The sequence below is a fragment of the Pristiophorus japonicus genome, chromosome 10, assembly GCF_044704955.1.
Source record: "Pristiophorus japonicus isolate sPriJap1 chromosome 10, sPriJap1.hap1, whole genome shotgun sequence".
Lineage (NCBI taxonomy): Eukaryota > Metazoa > Chordata > Chondrichthyes > Pristiophoridae > Pristiophorus > Pristiophorus japonicus.
This window is the reverse complement of record NC_091986.1, coordinates 10543759-10569220: the sequence shown is the minus strand read 5'-3', so window position 1 is coordinate 10569220 and position 25462 is coordinate 10543759. Positions and strand designations below refer to the sequence as shown.

The following is a 25462-nucleotide window of genomic DNA, read 5'->3' as shown; positions in this document are numbered from 1 at the left end:
GTGAATAGTCCTTCCGCCAAGCTTCATTTGACAGTGGGACCATTTACCAGATATAATGAGACTTGATTAGTGTAGGAGCTGTTTAGGCAGACATTGATTTTTTGAAGTCAATTGGGAAGCGATGTAAACGTAGAGTTTACCGCGGTTTGTCTGATTAATTGTCCATTTACACTTTAAACTTCTGAAACCTTTTTCTGAGTTTCCCATTGTTCTTGAGCAATATTTCAAATTGTTCAAAATCATCTTTGGCACAACATTATGTGGATTGATGGGAGGTAAGATTGCCCCTTTCCCACCTAAAATTCTTGATCCGTATTTTTATGGTTAACTAAATACAAGTCATCAGAAATGTAAGAAGATAAATGAAGGCACAGCATCAGCATTCTTGAGGTTACAGGCTGAATTCTTCTCTCATTGGTTGTTAGCAGCAGAGTGAGAAAACCATTCCTGAAAAGAATCCATTGCAATTTCATTCCCGGGACTCTCATTTGCCTGGCAGGCTGGGTTTGGAAAGGGAATACGGCTGTTGATAGGCATATCACTGCTGGGCGAGAAAGGCTCTGAGTTGTGGTGGAGCTTTTCAAAGGCTGCAACAGTTAAGTGGGTGCATCTCTTCCTCAGCAGCATAAAAAGGACAATAGCAAGGACTAAAGCAGCAGCAGTCGCAACAACATCCTCAAGGGGTCAGCAGTTGCAAAGGGCCACCGGAATCTTTGGCGGTGTTTCTGGCTGAAGTGAGCCTGCAGCTCCATCAAAGGTTGACGCAGGCTGTCTCAGGAGAAGTGACAAAGGCGGTTGTAACGTATCTGCTTCATGGATTCTTTGCTTAAGAATTCATAGCAACACATTACTATTACGAACTCGATTTTTTATTAGCAAAAGGTTTAACAATCACATAACACATTCCCAATTCATCCACCAGGCGCACAACCACCTGCCTTATCGTGGATTTCCCAAACCCAACTGGCTGGGGTTTTATTGAGCTTTGTGAACATCACGTAACTGGCTAAGCCATTCGCAATTCAACAACTCTACAACTATTTTGTTGTATCAGTAATCAGGAGGGCACACTCCAAAAACTGCCCCCTTGTTTTTTTTTTTGGGGGGTGGGGGTTTGAGGGCACTAAAAACACAAATTATAAAGTGCCTCCTGGCTAAAAGATGGGGGGGGGGGCACTAAAACCGACAACTTAAACAAATTAAACTTTAGACATTAAGATCAAATTAAAAGTTGCTTGCCGGGGTGATGATGCATTCCAGTCCCAACAGCTCTACAACTATTTTGTTGTCTGACCCGGGTTTTGTCAGGTTTTGACCCTCCACGGCGGGAAATGGGCGGTGAGCTATTTTGCGTCTGGTCGCGATCCTCTGGTCGGGTTTTGCCACCTTTGTGAAGTCATAGCGGGATATTGGGCAAAGTTTTCAATAAGCATTAATCACACCTTGGTTAAACATCATCAGCTACGATACTGCCACTGCGCAAAGCTCTACAAACGTCACAGGTGCGTACATTACAGTAGGCAGAGCAACCTGCACCATCTCAAAGACTGCCACAGAGTGCAATAAAAAAGTTCAGTGATTTCACAAGAGTGGTCAAGGTAAGTCAAGGCACTGTTGCCAATGCACATCCTCCACCTCTCATACAATGTTCACACACCTTATTAGCACCCCATTTCTCTCTCCGCATCTGGATATCAAGGGAAGTCGGTTCAGCAAAAAGAAATCTTTACAAACACTCGAGCACCTTTTTTTTAAAATTCAGAACCACTCTGACAGCTCACATTGCCTGACACAAGGACTACTGCTAGTCTTCATGGACCCTTGATTTAAAGGGACAAAGCCCCTTGGCACTTCATGGCAGGCATGCACTCATATTGTAGAAAGTGTCCATGCTACTCACATGCACTTCACATTGTTTTCTTTCCCTCCAAAGGAAAAGATGGTTTGCAACCACCACCAAAGAAATACAACTTGGGAGATGTAAGAGTGTTGCAGAGGAGGCACTGCAAATCGTGGACAGCTGTACAGGAATACCAGTGGTAGAGGATCAAGTTGGAAGCGACACTGTAACAGGAGGTTATTAAAAGCTGTGACAAGCTCGTCATAGGTAGTGAGACCTTTATGCGGTTTCTCAAAGTATTGTAATCATCATGATAGGCAATCCCTTGATTCGAGGATGACGTGCTTCCACGCCAAAAAGTTCACAGGTGTTTTAATGAGGGACCTGATATTCCAGATCACAAACTAAATCTTGAAGGGTGGAAGATGCCTGTGGGTGGATTTTTTTAGTGTGTGGTGGCCGTTGCACACTAGCTTGACAGAGCTCGGCCTTTATCCAGTGCCAAGGGCTATCCAAGACGACTGGAGACCTGCTCTGCTGCACGGACCGAGTGCGCACATATATCGCAGTGTGGGCTGGCCCGTGCTGCCCCTGGGCCCTCGCCTCTCCTGGGCCCCGAACTCTAGCCTCCCCTTGGCCCCGATCATGTCGCTCTGCAATCACTCGCAGCTCCTTCGCCCCGACCTTACCGCTCCATTTCATTGGACCTTCATTGAAAGTGGCCAGAGGTGTTACATTTGGCCTGCAAACCTCATTGTCCATCCAGACATCCCAGCTTCATGGACAAAAGGTGTTTTTTCACAAATCACACAAAGTTCCAAATGAAAAGACCTCTACCTTTCATGGCGTCAGTATTTGCTGAGACTGCTCCCATGGCAACCTGTTATCAGTCCTTTTTAAAGTCCAAATATTAAAATTTCATTTTGAAATACAGCCCATGTGTGTCTCCATTTTAAAAGGGTGCAGATCCATTTTAAAAGTCCAAAAATCCTTCCAGCCCCTCCACCACCGATGTTAGCACCGGCCAAATCCTAGACGTTGTACAGCTTTCTCGCTCTTTTCGCTTCGTTGCTTTAAACGCCGAATTACACACACACTCAGTTGTAGTAAAGGCAGGATCAGGTCGTTTATTTAGACATTCATACTACACAAACCAAGTATGAAAGTTACTGAGACACAAGCACTTCACAAGCCAACTTTCTGCTTGCACTGATTTCTAGTGGCTGCTTCTGAGGCACACACCTTCCGAATGTCCAGTGTCTAGTGTCGTATTACCCTCACACTCAGCCACTATTTTTTCAAGGGGAAATGGCACTATGGGGCGTGCAGCTAGATATGTTGCTCCATGTTTCACATCACAAGGGATGCTCTGAAGGAAAAGGCTAAGCAAGACATAGACCACCCAGGCACCTCCACTGAGGAAGTTGCTGTCAGATCTACAGCCTTATTGGCCGGTACTTCCTCTCAACTCCATCCTATCATCTTGCTTGCACAAGTACCATCACTGAGACACCCAGTGTGAGTCAGTAAAGATGTCACTGCATGAGGTGCTGAGCACCGAAGGGCGTGGCTGGTAGATGAGAGGGAGAGTGCTATGCTGCATGGAGGATGGAGAAATGCCCATACTCAGCTGAGGAGCCTCGAGATCCATGGGTTATGGCTCCATATTGGCTGTGATTCTGGAGCACTGATCTCATGGGGAGGCAGCAGGGATGGTTGGGTTTGGAGCAGTCTGTGTGTATGTAAACCTGCAAATACCTTGTTTAACCACCAGAGGGCTCATCCCCTGGAGTCCCAAGGGATCCCACAATCACTGGGGAGCAGCTGTACATAAGGAGGCCTCACAGGCTGGAGAGGTACTCTGGAGACCTGCAATAAAGGACTACGGTCACACATTACTTTAAGGTTACAGTATCTAGTCTGACTCTTATAACAGACATAACAGAGTCCACTACCCATATTGCAAAATATTGCAGGAAATCTCCCACAACCAGCAGAACTTCCCGGAGACTGTGGTAACGAAGGAGATTTCTGCAGTATTGAGAAAATCCTTCAAAAACTGATCTTCTGAAAGAGCTGCTCCCCTGAGATGAGTCACCCCAGACCTATGAGACTCCAAGTGGACCATCCCAGCCAATCACTGTTGTGTATGGAGAAAGACTCAGACTGAAAACTGTGAGCTCAAAGTAAAGTGTGATCTTAGTCTTTTATTGCAGGTCTTCAGAGTGCCTTTCCAATCTGTGAAGTCTTTTTAAATACCTGTGCTCCGAAGTGATTATGGGATCCTTTGGGACTCCAGGGGATGAGCCCTCTGGTGGCTATAAAGAGTAAATACAAGTCAACAAAAATAACAACACTCCCCCCGACCCAAAGTCAATAGTGACACTATTTACAATGTGAGTCGATCTAGGGCCCTTCTTGCCCTGGCTGATTGCCACGGTGTGAAAGCTGATGCTGTTGAATCATTTGTTGGGCCCTCGCTGGGTTGCTGTGCAGCTGGCCTTGCTGGGCTGCCTTGTGTGTTGGGTCCTGCTGGGCTGCTGTGGATGATGGGTTCTGCTTCGTAATCAACCGCGGTGCCGGTTGCCACTGGTGTGTGTGTTGGGGGATCAAAAAAGGTAGGGTCCAAGGTGGGTTGCTCAGGATAGTCCATGAATCTGAGTTTGATTTCGTCCAAGTGTTTCCAGTGAATGAGCCCATTTAAAAGTTTGACCCGAAACACCCTGCTCCCGTCTTTGGCCACGACAGTGACGGGAGGCCACTTGGGACCTTGTCCTTAATTTAATACAAATACAGGATCGTTGATTTAAATCTCGCGTGACACATTTCCGCTATCATGGTATGCACTTTGTTGAAGCCGCCTGCTCTCTACCTGTTCGTGCAGATCAGGGTGAACTAACGAGAGCCTTGTCTTAAGTGCTCTTTTCATGAGCAGTTCAGCAGGTGGGATCCCAGTGAGTGAGTGGGGTCTCATGCAGTTGCTAAGTCTGCAGTGAGGCTTCCGTCACCCTCTTCAAGCCTTGTTTGATGGTTTGCACTGCTCTCTCTGCCTGACCATTGGACGCTGGTTTATAAGGGGCAGATGTGACATGTTTGATCCCATTACAGGTCATGAATTCTTTGAAATCAGCACTGGTAAAACATGGCCCGTTGTCGCTCACCAGGACATCGGGTAAGCCGTGTGTGGCAAACATGGCCCGCAGGCTTTCAGTAGTGGCAGCGGACGTGCTAGCCGACATTATCTCACATTCACTCCGCTTGGAGTACACGTCTACAACCACAAGGAACATTTTACCCAAGAACAGGCCTGCATAGTTGACTTGTACCCTAGACCACGGTTTGGAGGGCCAAGACCATAAACTTAGCGGCGCCTCCCTGGGTACATTGCTTAACTGCGAGCAAGTATTACATTTGTGAACGCTGGACTCTAAGTCAGCATCAACACCGGGCCATCACACGTGGGATCTGGCTATCGCTTTCATCATTACGATGCCTGGGTGGGTACTGTGGAGGTCATTGATGAAGGTGTCTCTGCCCTTCTTGGGGACCACTACTCGATTCCCCCACAGAAGGCAGTCTGCCTATATCGACATTTCATCTTTGCACCGCTGGAATGGCTTTATCTCTTCCTGCATTTCCACTGGGACACTAGACCAGCTCCCATGAAGCACACAGCTTTTGACTAGAGATAACAAGGGGTCCTGGCTTGTCCAGGTTTTGATCTGCCAGGCAGTGAGGGTGGTTGCTCACTCTCAAATGCTTCCATAACCATGGCTAGAACTGCGGGCTGCGCCATTTCCACCCCCGTGGTGGGCAATGGCAGCCTACTGACAGCATCGCCGCAGTTTTCTGTGCCTGGCCTGTGGCGGATGGCGTAGTTGTATGCGGACAACGTGAGTGCCCATCTCTGGATGCGGGCCGATGCGTTGGTATTTATCCCTTTACTCTCGGAAAACAGGGATATAAGTGGCTTATGGTCAGTTTCCAATTGGATTTTAATCTAAATCGGTATTGATGCATTTTCTTTACCCCATAGACACACGCTAACGCTTTTTTTGCAATCATGCTGTAGGCTCTCTCAGCCTTAGACAGACTGCTGGATGCATAAGCAACCGATTGCAGTTTCCCGAAATCATTAGCTTGTTGCAATACACATCATACGCCATATGATGATGCATCTCATGCTAGTACCAAACGCTTACATGGATCATACTGCACAAACAATTTGTTTGAGCACAACAATTTTCTCACAATTACAAAGGCATTTTCTTGGCTTTTGCCCCAAACCCATTCGCCCCCTTTTCATAGTAAGACGTGCAGTGGTTCTAGCAGTGTGCTGAGACCCGGTGAGAAGTTACCAAAGTAGTTCAAGAGTCCCAGAAACAATCGCAGCTCTGTCACGTTCTGTGGCCCTGGTGCATTCTTGATTGTCTCTGTCTTGGTGGGCCTGATGTCATCCACTGCAATCCTCCGTCCCAAGAACTCCACTTCAGGCGCCATGAAAACACACTTCGAGCGTTTTAACCTGAGCCCCACGCGGTTGAGTCGACTAAGAACTTCCTCCAGGTTCTGCAGATGCTCGACTGTGTTCCGACCTGTGACCAAGATGTCGTCTTGAAAGACCATTGTATCAGGGACCGATTTCAATAAACTTTCCATGTTTCTCTGGAATATCGCCGCCACTGATTGGATTCCAAACGGGCATCTGTTATAATCAAAAAGACCTTTGTACTTGTTGATGCAGGTGAGGGCCTTCGATGATTCCTCCAGTTCCTGCATCATGTTGGCTGAAGTCAGATCCAGCTTGGTGAACATCTTTCCTCCTGCCAGCATTGCAAAGAGGTCGTTGTCCTTTGGTAGTGGGTATTGGTCCTGCAGGGAGAAACGATTGATAGTTACTTTGTAATCGCCACAGATTCTGATGGTGCCATCTCCCTTGAAGACTGGGACAATAAGGACTGGCCCACTCACTGAACTCGATCGGTGAAATGATGCCCTCTCTTTGCAGCCGGTCTAGCTTGATCTCTACCTTTTCTCTCATCATGTACGGTACTGCTCTCGCCTTGTGATGGATGGGTCGAACCCCTGGAATTAGGTGGATCTGCACTTTTGCTTATTTGAATTTCCCAATGCCTGGTTCAAACAGCAACAAGAACTTGTTTAAGACCTGGGCACACGAAGTGTCATCAGCGGGCGATAGCACTCAGACATTGTCCCAGTTCCAGTGTATCTTTCCCAGCCAGCTCCTGCCGAGCAGCGTGGGACCATCACCCGCTACCACCCAGAGTGGTAGCTTGTGCAACGCTCCATCGTAGGAGAGACCTTTACGGTAGCACTGCCGATTACAGGAATCAGTTCTTTAGTGTAAGTTCTTAGTTTCGTGTGAAGTGGAGTTAAGACTGGCCTTGAGGCCTTGTTACACTACAACCTTTCGAAAATCTTTTTGCCCATGATGGACTGGTTCACGCCTGTGTCCAGCTCCATTGACACCGGGAGTCCATTTAGTTCAACATTCAGCATTATCGGGGGACAATTCGTGGTGAATGTATGCACCCCATGTACCTTTGACTCCTCTATCTGAGGCTCTGGTTTATTGTGATCCTCCATGGATCTGTCCCCCTCTGCAACATGGTGGTTTGCAGGTTTAACATGCTTTGCAGCTCACCTGCACACTCGTTGGAGGTGTCCCATTGTTCCACAGCCCTTGCAAATGTACTCTTTGAATTGACATGAATGGAAACGATGATCACCACCGCAGCGCCAACAAGGTGTTAATGGCCTTGCATTCATCACCCTTTATGGTGGACTCTGAGTCATTTGCGGATGTGCAGCTGCAGTTATGTTTGACCTGCCCTGTACGTTACGATTCGAAAACAACATTAATTTGTTCACAGTGCTTGTAGCAGCAATTGTGTGCTGAGAGATTTACTTCATATTGTCACTGGTGGCAATGAACACCTGGGCTATCGCTATGGCCTTACTCAAGGTTGTGGTCCCTACAGTCAAAAGTTTGGTTTCGTGGCAAAGACCAAGTACGAAAAGTCTCTGAGCATGTGCTCCAAATCTCCTTCAAATTCGCAATGTCTTGCAAGGCGTCTTAGCTCGGCGACAAAGCTCGCCACTTCCTGACCTTCAGACCTTTTGTAGGTGTAGACCCGGTACCTCGCCATCAGAACGCTTTTCTTCGGGTTCAAATACTCTCGGACCAGTGTGCACAAATCGACGTACAATTTCTCCGTGGGTTTCGCTGGAGTGAGCAGATTCTTCATGATGCCATACTTGGTGCCCTACAGACAGTGAGGAGGATCGCCCTTCGTTTGGCAGCGTTCTCTTCCCCATCTAGCTCGTTGGCCACGAAGTATTGGTTGAGTCGCTCCACAAAAGTTTCCCAATCATCTCCCTCCGAGAATTTCTCCAGGACGCCCGCAGTTCTCTGCATCTTTGGGTTCGCTATCTGTATCTCATCGCCAATTGATGTGTATGGAGAAAGAGTCAGACTGAACACTGTAAGCTCAAAGTAAAGTGTGACCTTAGTCTTTTATTGCAGGTCTCCAGAGTGCCTCTCCAACCTGTGAAACCTCCTTAAATACCTGTGCTCCCAAGTGATTATGGGATCCCTTGGGACCCCAGGGGATGAGCCCTCTGGTGGCTGTACAGAGTAAATACAAGTCCACATATAAAACAAGCACCACACATTATCTCACTCAGAGCGGACCGCATAGGAGTACCAGATTAGCAGCATGGGTAAATTAGCTGGCACAAAGGGTAGACCAAGAGCTGGATTTTCCGGTGCTGTCCACCTCTGTTTTCACCCCAGAATGGCGGCAATGGCGACGGTGAGCTCTTCCAGGTGGGCAGCCAGCTTCCAGCACCCCGCCGCGGATCATTTCCGCCCAGAAGTGGCGAGCCGGTGAGCGACGTCCCTGGTTGTGACACCGTTTTGATTTTTGACTCCTGTCCGACCCATAGCACCCCATAGCGCCCCCTGCTGGGATCGGCTGAGGCAGCGGGCGGACCAAGCTGTAGCAGCTGCAGTAAGGTAAGCAATGCTGACCTCAGGTAAGTGTGATTGGGTTTTTTTTTTGCGATTTATGTCCTGGTTGTGTGGGCTATGTATTGGAAATGTTTTTGGTTGTTTTTTTTTTTCAGTTTTTCTTTTCTTCCCAGACCTCTATTCGAGCTCTTCCAGGCCGGTTGTTTAGCTCTGGATTTTCGCCTGCTCAGCCAGCCTAGCACCCTGAGGGAGGTGTGTAATGCCTCCATTAGTGCTCCACCCCACACTGACTTTTTCCAGGCGGTATCAATACCGCCCCGCTCTCTTTATAGCCCCGAAATCCTAAAAGCCAAAGATCCAGCCCATCGTGTTCAGAAGTAGTTATGCATACAGTGATTGAAATATCTGGCATTTTTTAGAGAATATTATATGCTATAGCATAAATGTAGCATGTGCTCAGTGTGCTTTCTCTTTTTGGAGGTTTGGATGATAGCAGGGAAATTCAGGGGTGCTTTTCAACATGGAGTCTTCTTCCTGCATGAAAGCACCCTGGCAACTTAATTACCTGCCCGCCCGCCCATGATTTTAACTGCTGGGCCTCCTTTAAATTGCATCGGTCCACTTCCTGACTGGAACAACCCAACAGATCCAAAGAAATTAAAAGGTAACTTTGCAAAGTGCTGTTGTATGTGCTCAAGTGAACACTGAGCATTTGGCATATATTCCCAATAAACCCTGGGTGGAAGTACAGCCTCTTGAGGCAGAAACAGTCAAAAAAGTCCAAAGTACAACAGTGATGACTATCCAGTCAAAATAAAAAAGTAACGGCAAACCTTCAGTAGCAGCACACCAGGTAACCTCCTCCATCCAGTATCCATTGCGATATAATCCTGCTGCCCCTACTGTCATTATATAATGGTGGAAATTAGTTGGGGCCAAATTGTGCAAAGGGGTGACAGGGATTAGATGAGGTAAGCATCATGGTGCTTTTTGAGGAGGATAAATCAGGTGCAGAGAAGGTCTCCAGTCGTCCTGGTTAACCCTTGCCACTGGACCAAGACCTACTTCTGTCAAACCCGTGTGGTGGCTGGTGTGCAACGGCCACCACACGTTAAAAAAATCCACGCACAGGCATCTTCTAGCCTTCACGATGTAGTTCGGGATCTGGAATATTAGGTCTTTCATTGAAACACCTGTGAACTCATCCCTTTCCGGCGTGGACGCAAGTCATCCTCGATACGAGGGATCGCCTATGATGATGATGATGAATTCAGATGCAGTTTTTTTGCTCTGTAACTCCCCTACTCCCCACCCCCTCGCCTACCCAAATCTATTCTTTTCACCAATATTTTTCAACATCATTCTATTAGTTTCTTTCTTCCTGGAGCAAAACAAGTTTTATGGCCGGACATGCAGCCATAACAATGCCCCATAAAGCAGCAGGAGAAATGGACAGATTAGAATTATCTTCTGTACTCTTCTTCCACTTGAGAAAATAAAATAAACTGTGGTCCAACATAAAGCATTGTTGAGCTGCTTTTCTTGTTGGTTAGGTTTATAAACAAATTGATTAAAGCTTAATTAGAAATTCTAAATTGTTTTACTTAACTACCCAAAACCGTCTGCGTTAGAGATGAAGGTAGTAATTTTCCTTTGAACTCCCATCTGATATCCGGTGCCACACTTACTGCAAAATAAAGGAAAATGAGGCCCAGAGTTTTCTGGCCTATAATCCACCCCTAAAAATGCCCACCATTGTTTTTCTCTACCTCTCTGTGTCACATGTCATTCTGCCCGCCCATTAGGGACATCGGTATGATGTATGCACCTGTGAGCATGCTCACAAGTTGGAAGCGGCTTAGCCAGTCACGTGATGTACACAAGACTCAATAAAACCCCAGCCCGTTGGGTTCAGGGGTGGCACGATGGGGCAGGTGATTGTGAGCCTGGTGGATGAACTAATAATGTGTAAGTGTGATGGTTAAACCTTTGCTAATCAACCAACTAGTTCTTAATAGCAATGTGTTGCTATGAATTCTGAAGCAAAGAACCCATGAAGCAAATGCATTACAATAAGAACAGGAATAGGCCATTCAGCCCCTCGAGCCTTTTCCGCTATTCAATTAGATCATAACTGATCTGTACTTTAGCTCCATTTACCGGCCTTAGTTCCATAAACCTGAATACCCTTCCGAACAAAAATTGCAGTTTTGAAACTTTCGATTGATCTAACCTAAACAATTTTGAGAGAGAGCAAGTTCCAGATATCTGCTATCCTTTTTGTGAAGAAGTGCTTCCTGACATCACCCCTGAATGGCCAAGCTCTGGTTATATAATCATGCCCCCTAGTCCTGGATGCCCCCACGTTGTAAATAACAATGATTGGGGTCACTCGGTTTTCCATCAGGACTGCTTCTTTCCCACGGCCGGGAAGTAATTGCCAGCATGAAAGTTGAGTCTTGAACCGGGAGAACCCAACATCGTGTGTAAGACCAGGAGAGTGTGGATCACAGCCTCAGTGAGAGCGACTGAGACAATAAGTACTAAAAATGCTCATTTTTAAATTTTATTTTACCTGTTCACTACTAATTGCTGTTTCAACTTGTTTACTTGGTGCCTTCGCCATAGGTGTTTTGAGCAGGTAATCGGAAATTAATGGTTAACAAAACAGAATGGTTAACAATTAGATGTCATCCTATGGCTGTTGGGCTATTATGTAAATGAGGACATTATAAGGCAGTTCAACTGCAAAATGAATTCAGCCCTGAGACACAGTGAGACACAAGTTTTTTTCTTCTCTCTAGAAATTAATGTATGAACTGAGTAAGTCGAGTTTGATTCTAGCAAGATTTTGGTGCTGGAGGAGGATCAAGGCAGTACTATCTACATTTTTAAGTTAGGGGGATGGCAGTGCAGGAATGTCTGGAGTACAATGACCCAGAAATCCCGGTTTCTTCTTCCCACGGGCGTTCGACTAAAAACAGGACAATAGATGCCTTTTGGTCGAAATCTCGCCAGAGATCCCGGAGTCGAAACCTCCTCTTCTTGTGCAACGGAGCCGTTCACATCGGGACGTGCGCAGGGCTGGAGCTGGAGTCACATGGCTCTGGGCAGCCAATCAGGTTTAGTATGTTCTCATTCATAATAATGGGAACTCTGTAAGTTGGGGTTCCCATTATTATGAATGAGAAACATCCCCAAAATACTAGTATACAATAATAAAAGATAGAAAAAATGCACAACATATTTTTATTAATTTAAATTAATGTTATTTATGTATTTTAAAAAAGTTTTTGTAATTATGGTTTAAAATAAACTTACCATAGTGGGGAGGGTTTTTAACAGTAAAATGTGTTTTTTTAAATTTTATTTTACAAAGTCTTTGTGTGTATAAAAACTCGTGCACCTGTAAGAGTAGGATATACGCCTGCTTTTTCAGGCGCAAGAGTTTTGAGGACATTTGCTGGGTAAGATATGGGTAAATACCGCAATCTTGCCTGTACAAATGTCCTCGCTCCCGAGTTGCACGAGATCTGTCAAGCCAGAAACTTGACAGATCGGAAAAGCCGGTTTTCAGCGCATGCGCATTGTGCGCTGAAAAATGACTTTTCCCATGTCTTCCCAGGTCCGTACACACTCCGTATGGACCCGGGAAGGCTGGGAATTCTGGTCCATCATGTTGGCCATCATGGACCCTCCGCGGATCCAGGGAACACATTGGCGCCATCAAAGCATTGAATCTCTTGAGAATAGGATCAATTGGCCACACTCCACATTATCAGGGATGATTCTCTGCAGAATATGATAAACTAAGAGCCAGTTCTGGACAGATCAAAGAAGGAAAGAATGGTGAACAATCACAGGACCACCGAAGGGAAACGGGACCCACAGGTACAGGCATCATAATTGACATCATCTCAAAATTTGTCAATGATACCACAATAGGAGGTTTGGCAAAGAGTGAGGAGGAGTACTAAATACTTCAGGAAGACATACACAGGTTAGCAGAACAGGCAGACAGGTTGACAATGCAATTCAACATGAATGAGTGAGGTAATACATTTTGAGAGGAAAACCAAGGAATTGCAGTATACACTTAAAGGAAGGATGCCGAAAGGTGTGGGTGAACTGATGCAGAGGAAACGTTTCAAGGACACCCTCAAAGCCTCCTTGATAAAGTGCAACTTCCCACTGACACCTGGGAGTCCCTGGCCCAAAACCGTCCAAAGTGGAGGAAGAGCATCCGGGAGGGCACTGAGCACCTCGAGTCTCGTCGCTGAGAGCATGCAGAAAACAAGCGCAGGCAGCGGAAGGAGCGAGCGGCAAACCAGACTCCCCACCCACCCTTTCCCTCAACCACTGTCTGTCCCACCTGTGATAGAGACTGTAATTCCCGTATTGAACTGTTCAGTCACCTGAGAACTCACTTTTAGAGTGGAAGCAAGGTTCACCAGACTGATTCCCGGGATGACAGGACTGACATATGAAGACAGACTGGAGCGACTAGGCTTATATTCACTGGAATTTAGAAGAATGAGAGGGGATCTCATAGAAACATATGATATTCTGACGGGATTGGACAGGTTAGATGCAGGAAGAATGTTCTCGATGTTGGGGAAGTCCAGAATCAGGGGTCACAGTCTAAGAATAAGGGGTAGGCCATTTAGGACCGAGATGAGGAGAAACTTCTTCACTCAGAGAATTGTGAACCTGTGGAATTCTCTACCACAGAAAGTTGTTGAGGCCAGTTCGTTAGATACATTCAAAAGGGAGTTAGATGTGGCCCTTACGGCTAAAGGGATCAAGGGGTATGGAGAGAAAGCAGGAATGGGGTACTGAGGTGAATGATCAGCCATGATCTTGTTGAATGGTGGTGCAGGCTCGAAGGACCGAATGGCCTACTCCTGCAACTATTTTCTATGTTTCGATGTTTCTATGTTTCCTCGATTTCGAGGGACTGCCTATGATGATGACACCTAATTCAAATACAATAATTCCCTGAAAATGCATTTTCAGATAGATAAAGCTATAAAGAAATAGCGAACAGCATTTTGGGTTTTTATAAATAGGGGCATTTGGGAGGTAAAGAAGCACTGATAAATTTGTACAAAACCTTGATTAGGCCACAGTTGAGAATTGTGTGCAGATTTGGATGCCCAATTATAGAAGGGATATTACAACCATAACCAGGATGATGCCAGGAATGGGAAACTTTATTGATGAGGTGAGATCTCGGATACTGGGACTATTTCTACTGGACCAGCAAAGGCCAAGGGGAATCTCATGGAGGTTTTTAAAATGATGAAGGGTTTTGATGGAGTAAATCAGGAAAGACTACTTACTCTTGCTGGGGAACCAGTGATGAGGGGTTATCAGTTTAAAATTGTCACTGATGGCGTAAGACGAGATGGTAGGAGAAATGTAGTCAGCGGGTTTTTGGAGCACGGGATGCCATGCCACAGGGAGGGATTGAGGAAGAGACCGATGTATCTTTGAATATATCATCATCATAGGCAGTCCCTCGAAATTGAAGAAGACTTGCTTCCACTCTAAAAGTGAGTTCTCAGGTGACTGAACAGTCCGATACGGGAATTACAGTCTCTGTCACAGGTGGGACAGACAGTGGTTGAAGGAAAGGGTGGGTGGGACAGGTTTGCTGCACGCTCCTTCCGCTGCCTGCGCTTAGTTTCTGCATGCTCTCGGCGACGAGACTCGAGGTGCTCAGTGCCCTCCCGGATGCTCTTCCTCCACTTAGGGCGGTCTTTGGCCAGGGACACCCAGGTGTCGGTGGGGATGTTGCATTTTATCAAGGAGGCTTTGAGAGTGTCCTTGAAATGTTTCCTCTGCCCATCTGGGGCTCACTTGCCGTGTAGGAGCTCCGAGTAGAACGCTTGGTTTGGGAGTCTCGTGTCGGGCATGAGAGCAATATATATTGAAGCAGGGGAAGGTATATAGCTATGGGGAGAGTAAAGGACAGAGGATTAATTTTGGATTGCAAAGCAAAGAATCAGCACAAATGAGCCAAATGGCTTCCATCTGTGCTGTAAACATCTATGTCACTGTGGTTGTTAATTTCAATGTAGTGTTCCAAAGGCAGGAGGCAATTGTAGAAGAGCTGCAAATATATTATGTACTTTATAGATATTTCTACTATTCCAGTGCCAAATTAAAAAATATTGGACCATGGAGATTCAGCTTGGTATTCCCTCACTCCTCTGCGACAAGGAAAAGGATGATACAGATCATATGGAGCCAGGCTAATTTGGCACTATATACGCTCTCTAGCCCTTAGCCGCAGATACCCACGCATAACCAAGAAGGTCGTTCCTGATTTTTCTGTAAAGTAGTGTCTGAGAAGGCTGCGCATTCCATCTGAAGCAACATCTGAGTTAAAGCTGGTTAAAGCCCCTGAAGTGCAGCTCATTTTAATGAGGGTAAAAGTTCCAAGTGCCTTATGAGGATAGGTTGAGTAGGTTGGGCCTATACACATCAGCCATGATCATATTGAATGGTGGTGCAGACTCGAAGGGCCGAATGGCCTACTCCTGCAACTTTTTTCCATGTTTCTATGTCTATGTTTCTATCATGGCTGATCATTCACCTCAGTACCCCTTTCCTGCTTTCTCTCCATACCCTTAGATCCCTTTAGCCACAAGGGCCATATCTAACTCCCTATTGAATATATCTTGAATATATCTAACGAACTGGCATTAACAACTCTCTGCAATAGAGAATTCCACAGGTTCACAACTCTGAGTGAAGAAGGTTCACCTCATCCCGGTCCTAAATGGCTTACCCCTTGGAGATATAGGTGCCCATTTAGTGCCTGAAAAATGGCCAAGGTGCCATCAAATGTCGAGGCCTATTAGTGCTTTGCATCTCACCAACCATTAATCACTGCACAATTAAATCTATCATCAAATTAACATCTTTTAGATTCAGATGAAACTATGGTAAATTTAAGTAGAAAGACTGCCCTTCCATGTGTGGCATAAATATTTATGAGTTTGTTAATTAGAGTGCCACATTGAACTGTCGTTCACACAATTCGGGATTCTGCATCACAATAAATAATTGTGAGCTGATGATATTTAGCGAACAGTGTCCATTCTGCTTGGTCGTCAGCCCCATCATTGAAACGTTTCTTACTTTTCTGTGCTTCTCAGAGAAAGTACTTCAGGGCTGTTTATGTATCCTAAAACTTACGAACTGCTTTATTTGTAATCAATACAGAAACATTCTTCTGCAACCTTTTTAATTGGACCATTAATCTCGATAATCTTCCATGTAAGGACAGGAGAAGGATTTGTAACCTGTTTCAGCCCCTGCTACAAAAATATATTGGATTAGATTAAAACACTGAATATGGCGCAGTAGCTGGTGTTTTCTGAATGTTTAGTCCTAATTCATGAAAATTAACCTGTGCAAATTTAGAAATAATTTTCACAAACACAGAATATAAAATTGGTAGAAAACTAGTATTAAAAAAAAGAAAGATTCGGATTTATATACCACCTTTCACGACCACTGGATGTCTCATAGCGTTTAATAGCCAATGAAGTACATTAATAGAAAGGAAAAGTGTTGCATTTGAATATGTAAATGTTAACATTGTTTTACGTGTTACACATTTTGCAGTCAAACTCATCATCATCATCATCATCATAGGCAGTCCCTCGGAATCGAAGAAGACTTGCTTCCACTCCTGAAGTTCCTTGGTGGCTGAACAGTCCAATACGAGAGCCACTGTCCATGTCACAGGTGGGACAGGGGACAGATAGTCGTTGAGGGAAGGGGTGGGTGGGACTAGTTTTCCACACGCTCTTTCCGCTGCCTGCGCTTGTTTACTGCATGCTCTTGGCGATGAGACTCGAGGTGTTCAGCACCCTCCCAGATGCACTTTCTCCACTTAGGGCGGTCTTTGGCCAGGGACTCTCAGGTGTCGGTGGGGATGTCGTACTTTATCAGGGAGGCTTTGAGGGTGTCCTTGAAACGTTTCCTCTGCCCACCTTTGGCTCGTTCGCCGTGAAGGCGCTCCGCATAAAGCACTTGCTTTGGGAGTCTTGTGTCTGGCATGCGGACAATGTGGCCTGCCCAGCGGAGCTGATCAAGTGTGGTCAGTGCTTCAATGCTGGTGATGTTAGCCTGAATGAGGACGCTGATGTTGGTGCGCCTGTCCTCCCAGGGGATTTGTAGGATCATGCGGAGACATCGTTGGTATTAAATACGTGAATGCATATAAATTTACACAGCAAAATAATATATATATTTTTTCCTTTTAATTTGCTCACCAAACCTCTCCTTTCTTCTGAAGATATTGACTCCTTGTTGAGGTCCAATTCCACAGGTGGCAGGTGTCTTCTGGGACTCCTTCCAAACAGGAAGCATTTTTAGACGTTCAGAAGGATTTCAGGGCTGTTAATCTGTATCTCTTAAAAAGTAGTCCTCATTTCTTTCTCAAGTTAATTTCAAGACTTCAATTTTATCTTGAGACCTGAGGAACATGATTCATCATCATAGACAGTCCCTTGAAATCGAGGAAGACTTGCTTCCACTCCAAAAATGAGTTCTCAAGGTGACTGAACAGTCCAATATGGGAATTACAGTCTCTGTCACAGGTAGGACAGACAGTGGTTGAGGGAAAGGGTGGGTGGGGGAGTCTGGTTTGCCGCACGCTCCTTCCGCTGCCTGCGCTTGCTTTCTGCATGCTCTCGGCGTCGAGACTCGAGGTGCTTAGCGCCCTCCCGGATGCTCTTCCTCCACTTAGGGCGGTCTTTGGCCAGGGACTCCCAGGTGTCGGTGGGGACGTTGCACTTTATCAGGGAGGCTTTGAGAGTGGGTGGTGCAGCAGGGAGCTGAGGGTGGATTCACTCTGGAGCATCCACGATGCTGAGAATGACGTGAGTATCACGTGTAGTGAGTTGGTCTTACCGCAGGGAAAGGTTCCACAGCCAGATAGGGAATGGAAGACCAGCAGGAAGAGTAGTGCAAGGAAGGTAGTGCAGGGGTCCCCTGCGGTCATCCCCCTGCAAAACAGATACACCGTTTTGAGTACTGTTGAGGGGGATGACTCATCAGGGGAGGGCAGCAGCAGCCAAGTTCATGGCACCATGGCTGGCTCTGCTGCACAGGAGGGCAAGAAAAAGAGTGGGACAGCAATAGTGATAGGGGATTCAATGGTGAGGGGAATAGATAGGCGTTTCTGCGGCCGCGACCGAGACTCCAGGATGGTATGTTGCCTCCCTGGTGCAAGGGTCAAGGTTGTCTCGGAGCGGGTGCAGGACATTCTGAAATGGGAGGGAGAACAGCCAGTTGTCGTGGTGCACATTGGTACCAACAACATAGGTAAAAAAAGGGATGAGGTCCTACAAAACGAATTTAAGGAGCTAGGAGCTAAATTAAAAAGTAGGACCTCAAAAGTAGTAATCTCGGGATTGCTACCAGTGCCACGTGATAGTCAGAGTAGGAATCGCAGGATAGCGCAGATGAATACGTGGCTTGAGCAGTGGTGCAGCAGGGAGGGATTCAAATTCCTGGGGCATTGGGACCGGTTCTGAGGGAGGTGGGACCAGTACAAACCGGACGGTCTGCACCTGGGCAGGACCGGAACGAATGTCCGAGGGAGAGTGTTTGCTAGTGCTGTTGGGGAGGAGTTAAACTAATATTGCAGGGGGATGGGAATCAATGCAGGGAGACGGGAACCAATGCAGGGAGACAGAGGGAAACAAAAAGGAGGCAAAAGCAAAAGACAGAAAGGAGATGAGGAAAAGTGGAGGGCAGAGAAACCCAAGGCAAAGAACAAAAAGGGCCACTGTACAGCAAAATTCTAAAAGGACAAAGGGTGTTAAAAAAACAAGCCTGAAGGCTTTGTGTCTTAATGCAAGGAGTATCCACAATAAGGTGGATTAATTAATTGTGCAAATAGATGTTAACAAATATGATGTGATTGGGATTACGGAGACGTGGCTCCAGGATGATCAGGGCTGGGAACTCAACATTCAGGGGTATTCAACATTCAGGAAGGATAGAATAAAAGGAAAAGGAGGTGGGGTAGCATTGCTGGTTAAAGAGGAGATTAATGCAATAGTTAGGAAAGACATTAGCTTGGATGATGTGGAATCTATATGGGTAGAGCTGCAGAACACCAAAGGGCAAAAAACGTTAGTAGGAGTTGTGTACAGACCTCCAAACAGTAATAGGGATGTTGGGGAGGGCATCAAACAGGAAATTAGGGGTGCATGCAATAAAGGTGTAGCAGTTATAATGGGTGACTTTAATATGCACATAGATTGGGCTAGCCAAACTGGAAGCAATACGGTGGAGGAGGATTTCCTGGAGTGCATAAGGGATGGTTTTCTAGATCAATATGTTGAGGAACCAACGAGGGGGGAGGCCATCTTAGACTGGGTGCTGTGTAATGAGAGAGGATTAATTAGCAATCTCATTGTGCGAGGCCCCTTGGGGAAGAGTGACCATAATATGGTGGAATTCTGCATTAGGATGGAGAAAGAAACAGTAAATTCAGAGACCATGGTCCAGAACTTAAAGAAGGGTTACTTTGAAGGTATGAGGCGTGAATTGGCTAGGATAGATTGGCGAATGATACTTAAGGGGTTGACTGTGGATGGGCAATGGCAGACATTTAGAGACCACATGGATGAATTACAACAATTGTACATTCCTGTCTGGCGTAAAAATAAAAAAAGGAAGGTGGCTCAACCGTGGCTATCTAGGGAAATCAGGGATAGTATTAAAGCCAAGGAAGTGGCATACAAATTGGCCAGAAATAGCAGCGAACCTGGGGACTGGGAGAAATTTAGAACTCAGCAGAGGAGGACAAAGGGTTTGATTAGGGCAGGGAAAATGGAGTACGAGAAGAAGCTTGCAGGGAACATTAAGGCGGATTGCAAAAGTTTCTATCGGTATGTAAAGAGAAAAAGGTTAGTAAAGACAAATGTAGGTCCCCTGCACTCAGAATCAGGGGAAGTCATAACGGGGAACAAAGAAATGGCAGACCAATTGAACAAGTACTTTGGTTCGGTATTCACTAAGGAGGATACAAACAACCTTCCGGATATAAAAGGGGTCAGAGGGTCTAGTAAGGAGGGGGAACTGAGGGAAATCTTTATTAGTTGGGAAATTGTGTTGGGGAAATTGATGGGATTGAAGGCCGATAAATCCCCAGGGCCTGATGGACTGCATCCCAGAGTACTTAAGGAGGTGGCCTTGGAAATAGCGGATGCATTAACAGTCATTTTCCAACATTCCATTGACTCTGGATCAGTTCCTATCGAGTGGAGGGTAGCCAATGTAACCCCACTTTTTAAAAAAGGAGGGAGAGAGAAAACAGCGAATTATAGACCGGTCAGCCTGACCTCAGTAGTGGGTAAAATGATGGAATCAATTATTAAGGATGTCATAGCAGTGCATCTGGAAAATGGTGACATGATAGGTCCAATTCAGCATGGATTTGTGAAAGGGAAATCATGCTTGACAAATCTTCTGGAATTTTTTGAGGATGTTTCCAGTAAAGTGGACAAAGGAGAACCAGTTGATGTGGTATATTTGGACTTTCAGAAGGCTTTCGACAACGTCCCACACAAGAGATTAATGTGCAAAATTAAAGCACATGGGATTGGGGGTAGTGTGCTGACGTGGATTGAGAACTGGTTGTCAGACAGGAAGCAAAGAGTAGGAGTAAACGGGTACTTTTCAGAATGGCAGGCAGTGACTAGTGGGGTGCCGCAAGGTTCTGTGCTGGGGCCCCAGCTGTTTACATTGTACATTAATGATTTAGATGAGGGGATTAAATGCAGTATCTCCAAATTTGCGGATGACACTAAGTTGGGTGGCAGTGTGAGCTACGAGGAGGATGCTATTAGGCTGCAGAGTGACTTGGATAGGTTAGGTGAGTGGGCAAATGCATGGCAGATGAAGTATAATGTGGATAAATGTGAGGTTATCCACTTTGGTGGTAAAAACAGAGAGACAGACTATTATCTGAATGGTGACAGATTAGGAAAAGGGAAGGTGCAACCAGACCTGGGTGTCATGGTACATCAGTAATTGAAGGTTGGCATGCAGGTACAGCAGGCGGTTAAGAAAGCAAATGGCATGTTGGCCTTCATAGTGAGGGATTTGAATACAGGGGCAGGGAGGTGTTGCTACAGTTGTACAGGACCTTGGTGAGGCCACACCTGGAGTATTGTGTACAGTTTTGGTCTCCTAACTGAGGAAGGACATTCTTGCTATTGAGGGAGTGCAGCGAAGATTCACCAGACTGATTCCCGGGATGGTGGGACTGACCTATCAAGAAAGACTGGATCAACTGGGCTTGTATTCACTGGAGTTCAGAAGAATGAGAGGGGACCTCATGGAAACGTTTAAAATTCTGATGGGTTTAGACAGGTTAGATGCAGGAAGAATGTTCCCAATGTTGGGGAAGTCCAGAACCAGGGGTCACAGTCTGAGGATAAGGGGTAAGTCATTTAGGACCAAGATGAGGAGAAACTTCTTCACCCAGTGAACCTGTGGAATTCTCTACCACAGAAAGTAGTTGAGGCCAATTCACTAAATATATTCAAAAGGGAGTTCGATGAAGTCCTTACTACTCGGGGGATCAAGCGGTATGGCGAGAAAGCAGGAAGGGGGTACTGAAGGTTCATGTTCAGCCATGAACTCATTGAATGGCGGTGCAGGCTAGAAGGGCTGAATGGCCTGCTCCTGCACCTATTTTCTATGTTTCTATGTTTCTATGTTTCTATGTGTCCTTGAAACATTTCCTCTGCCCACCTGGGGCTCACTTGGCCTGTAGGAGTTCCGAGTAGAGCGCTTATAACTCAGGACTGAGTTTTTTTCTGCAGATTGACATAATGGCCTTGCTATTCAATCGCCCCCACCCCCTCACCCCTCTCCCCAATCCTACGATGAGCGGGAATGGGTCGGGGGAGGGCTAAGAATGAAAAAACTGGGAATCTATCCCTAACAGTTTTTACGGCAGCAGGTAGCATGCTGCGCAAATGTCCCGCAATTGTGAGGAGCAACACCTCATTAACATATTTAAATCAGGGCAATTGTGTGAAACCCAGCAACAAAAGTGACGCAGCTCCAGAAGGTAAGTGCTCTTTCCAGTGCCCCTTGTGGGCCAGGAGGAGCAGGTATGTTCCTCCAGGCCCCTCAGGGAAGCCTTCAGCTTCTGCCCTGCTGATCGTGGCCTCTCTCACCTCCTCCGACCTTTTTGAGAGTTTTTGTTTTCTTAACCGCCTGCTGTACCTGCATGCCAACCTTCAATGACTGATGTACCATGACAGCCACGTCTCGTTGCACCTTCCCTTTTCCTAATCTGTCAACATTCAGATAATAGTCTGTCTCTCTGTTTTTACCACCAAAATGGATAACCTCACATTTATCTACATTATACTTCATCTGCCATGCATTTGCCCACTCACCTAACCTATCCAAGTTGCTCTGCAGCCTCATAGCATCCTCCTCGCAGCTCACACTGCTCAACAAGTTTATGTTCAATAACAAAAATTTTATACCAACATTGGTCTGAAATCCTAAGAATCACAGCCAATAACACCCAACCCCCGTCCACACCCAATTTTTTCCATCATTGACATCAATCAAATGTTCAACATGTCCAGCAACACAGAATACAAAGGCAAAGCAGGAGCATGGTCCCCAGCCCAAATACATTGCAACAAATTGCATACACCCAGATGGAGATATAACACAGCCATCACCTGCAGACATGCACCTCACTTTCCTTCCCTGCTCCCCTTCTTCTCCCCATCTCTACCCCTTCCCCTCCTTGGCGCCTGGCCAAGGAGCTCCTCAGGCGGTGCCTCATTGGGAGGGATGAAGGCAGATGCAATGGTTGCACGGGTATGGGCGTAGGGGGTGCTGAGGGGGCAACATTCTCTGATGCAGTAGCAGGATCTTGGTCCTTGCTCTCATCTGTCGTTCGCAGTGGTGGTGCGCAACTTAGCGGTGGAATGCCGCGCTCAGGGACCACTGGGAAGCCTGTGGCAGCAGTATTCCTGGCTGTCGCATCCAGGGCCTCCGCCATCCGCGGAATGTACTCTGTCATGGTGGCCAGCTCTCGGGATATGTCCCCCAATGCTTCAATGAGCTGGTCACCAATGTCTACAGTCCTCCTGGACAACTGCACCATCTCACCGCAGTCATGTGATGCTCATGGAACAGTCCAGCCACCATCCTGGGGACAATTGGGGTGCCCTGTGGCGAGATGCTTGGGGTTGATACCTCCAGAGTGGAGGCGGGAATGACCAGAGGACCACTAGATGGCCTTGGCGTGGAATGGCTTCTGGAGCATGGCGATGCAGGTTCCTCGAAATCTGTGCTCTCATCCGTAGAGAACAGACCCAGCGGACTGACAGGTGAGAATCGGAGCTCCTCAGCACCAGATGTAGTAGGATTGTCCGCTGACTCCTACCCTGCGTCCCCACCTTCTGGCCTCTGTGGTCTTGTCTGGGGTCGCGCTGTTGGCCGAGCTGCAAAACACAAATGAGGTTTTTAAGAGGAGAACAGGGTGCTAGGGTCACAAGGTGAGTCCAGCGCTACACACAGCATATGTACGACAAACGCACCACCGCTCACAAAATCATTGCAGACATCATATTTCATGACCATCAACACATTTGCATTCCAATGATTTTCATTAGTCCATCATTATTCCGAAGACAATTTAAAAAATCATCTAACATATCTGGTGATACATCCTTACTATACAGTATAAATGCACACGAGGCCCATGCTTGAGAGGTCAGTCTGTGACCTGTCCTTTATTTCTTCGCACTCAAGTGCAGGAAGTGGGTGGAGCTTCCCCTTTTATATCTGAAGGTCCAGGTTCGGAGTATCTCCCACAAGTTCACCACCTAGTGGTCATTGTTCTCACAGTGTACAACTTAGGTCAGATTATATACATGGGTTACAATGCTGGTTGAATATATGACATCTGGTTGTTCGGTTATGAGTGGGTGTGGCATCTATTGACTTCACAGCAGGCAATGTTGTAAGCTTTATTCACGACGCATCACTTCAGGGTCTGCAGATGCATCCGTGGCTGTCCGGGGGTGCTTCCCCACGAGTGCGAGCACCCGCTCCTCCATCTCAGTGATGTCGCTGGGGACTGGTGGCCCCCCACCTGTTCGCCTCTGCGCGGACCTCATCGTAAAAGGTGACAGGACGACATGGCATGAGATCATTGCGTGATAGTATTGCTAGGTACTGTCACAGAATCTGATACAACACATAACCGACAGATGTAATCATGATTATTCTGAAAATTATCATTCTTTACCTAAAGACATACACTGTGACCGCAGGCTTTGAGTAAAACATTCCCGGTAAAAATGAGAGACCTCACATCTGATGATAGTCACTCATGACTGCTACAAATCAAATATGTAAATAATAAGTACATGTAAATCAATTTAATACTTACTCTTGCAGATCCCACAAGGTCGTTCCATCGTTTGCAGCATTAGTTGCCCTCACGAACCTCATTGGTTGCCGATGAGACCACCTCTGCTATCTCGGTCCATAATCCTCTGGTCGGTCTTTGGGTTGGGCTTCCCACTCCTTCCCTGTATCAAATCACCCCAGCATGACTTAACCTCCTGCAGGAGGGAGGCATTTGCCTCATCCGAGAACCTCCTGGCTCTTTTGTGCCCTCCAATGTGCTCCTCTCCCACCTCACTGCTCTCTCCTGCGTCAGTCTCCATAGTGGCAGTGATACCTCCCCCTCTCCCTCCATTATAGGCCAAATTCAGGCAAATAAGTGGCTGGTAACAGATACTTTTTGTTTGCCTACTTGCTGTGAAGCTCTAAAGTCTCCCTCATTCCTCCTAAAGCAGCCACCCCACACCAGGCACGCCTTCAATCCCTCTGAGCACCATTTCTCTATGTCTCCTCTTCTGCGAATGTCATGGTGACCCTTGACCTTCTGAATCGCGGAGATCGAGTGTTGCCAGGCCGTTGCTAAGTCGGGCATACTTTAAGGCAGAAGATCAAAAAAATTTAACTCTACCGCCCATTTTATATCGCTCACGGTAACGGCCATTTTCAAAAATGGAGACTAGTTGCTTTGAGAATGGGCGAGAAGCCGGCGATATGAAAACCCTTTTTTAATGCCCACGTCGGAAATATCGCCCATTTTTGGGTGATAACCTCAAAAGTGGAGGTTCTAGCCCCATGCTCTACCAGTGCTACAGTTACCATTCATTCAAAGCTATAGAAGCAGAAGAAGGACTTGTATTTCTATAGCGCCTTTCACAACCACCGGATATCCAAAAGCACTTTACAGCCAATAAAGTACTTTTGGAGTGTAGTCACTGTTGTAATGTAGGAAACGCGGCAGCCAATTTGCGCACAGCAAGCTCCCACAAACCGCAATGTGATAATGACCATATAATCTGTTTCTGTGATGTTGATTGAGGGGATAAATATTGGCCAGGACACCGGGGATAACTCTCCTGCTCTTCTTCAAAATAGTGCCATGGGATCATTTACATCCACCTGAGAGAGCAGATGGGGCCTCGGTTTAATGTCTCATCCAAAAGGCAGTGCCTCTGACAGTGCAGTGCTCCCTCAGCACTGCACTG

The 25462-nt window shown here is 46.4% G+C and overlaps 1 pseudogene; it reads right to left on the bottom strand.

The window, feature by feature from the left end:
- Window positions 1-1365: 1365 nt before the first annotated feature.
- On the bottom strand, window positions 1366-1487 carry LOC139275443 (U4 spliceosomal RNA; annotated as a pseudogene).
- Between the last annotated feature and the right edge of the window lie 23975 nt (window positions 1488-25462).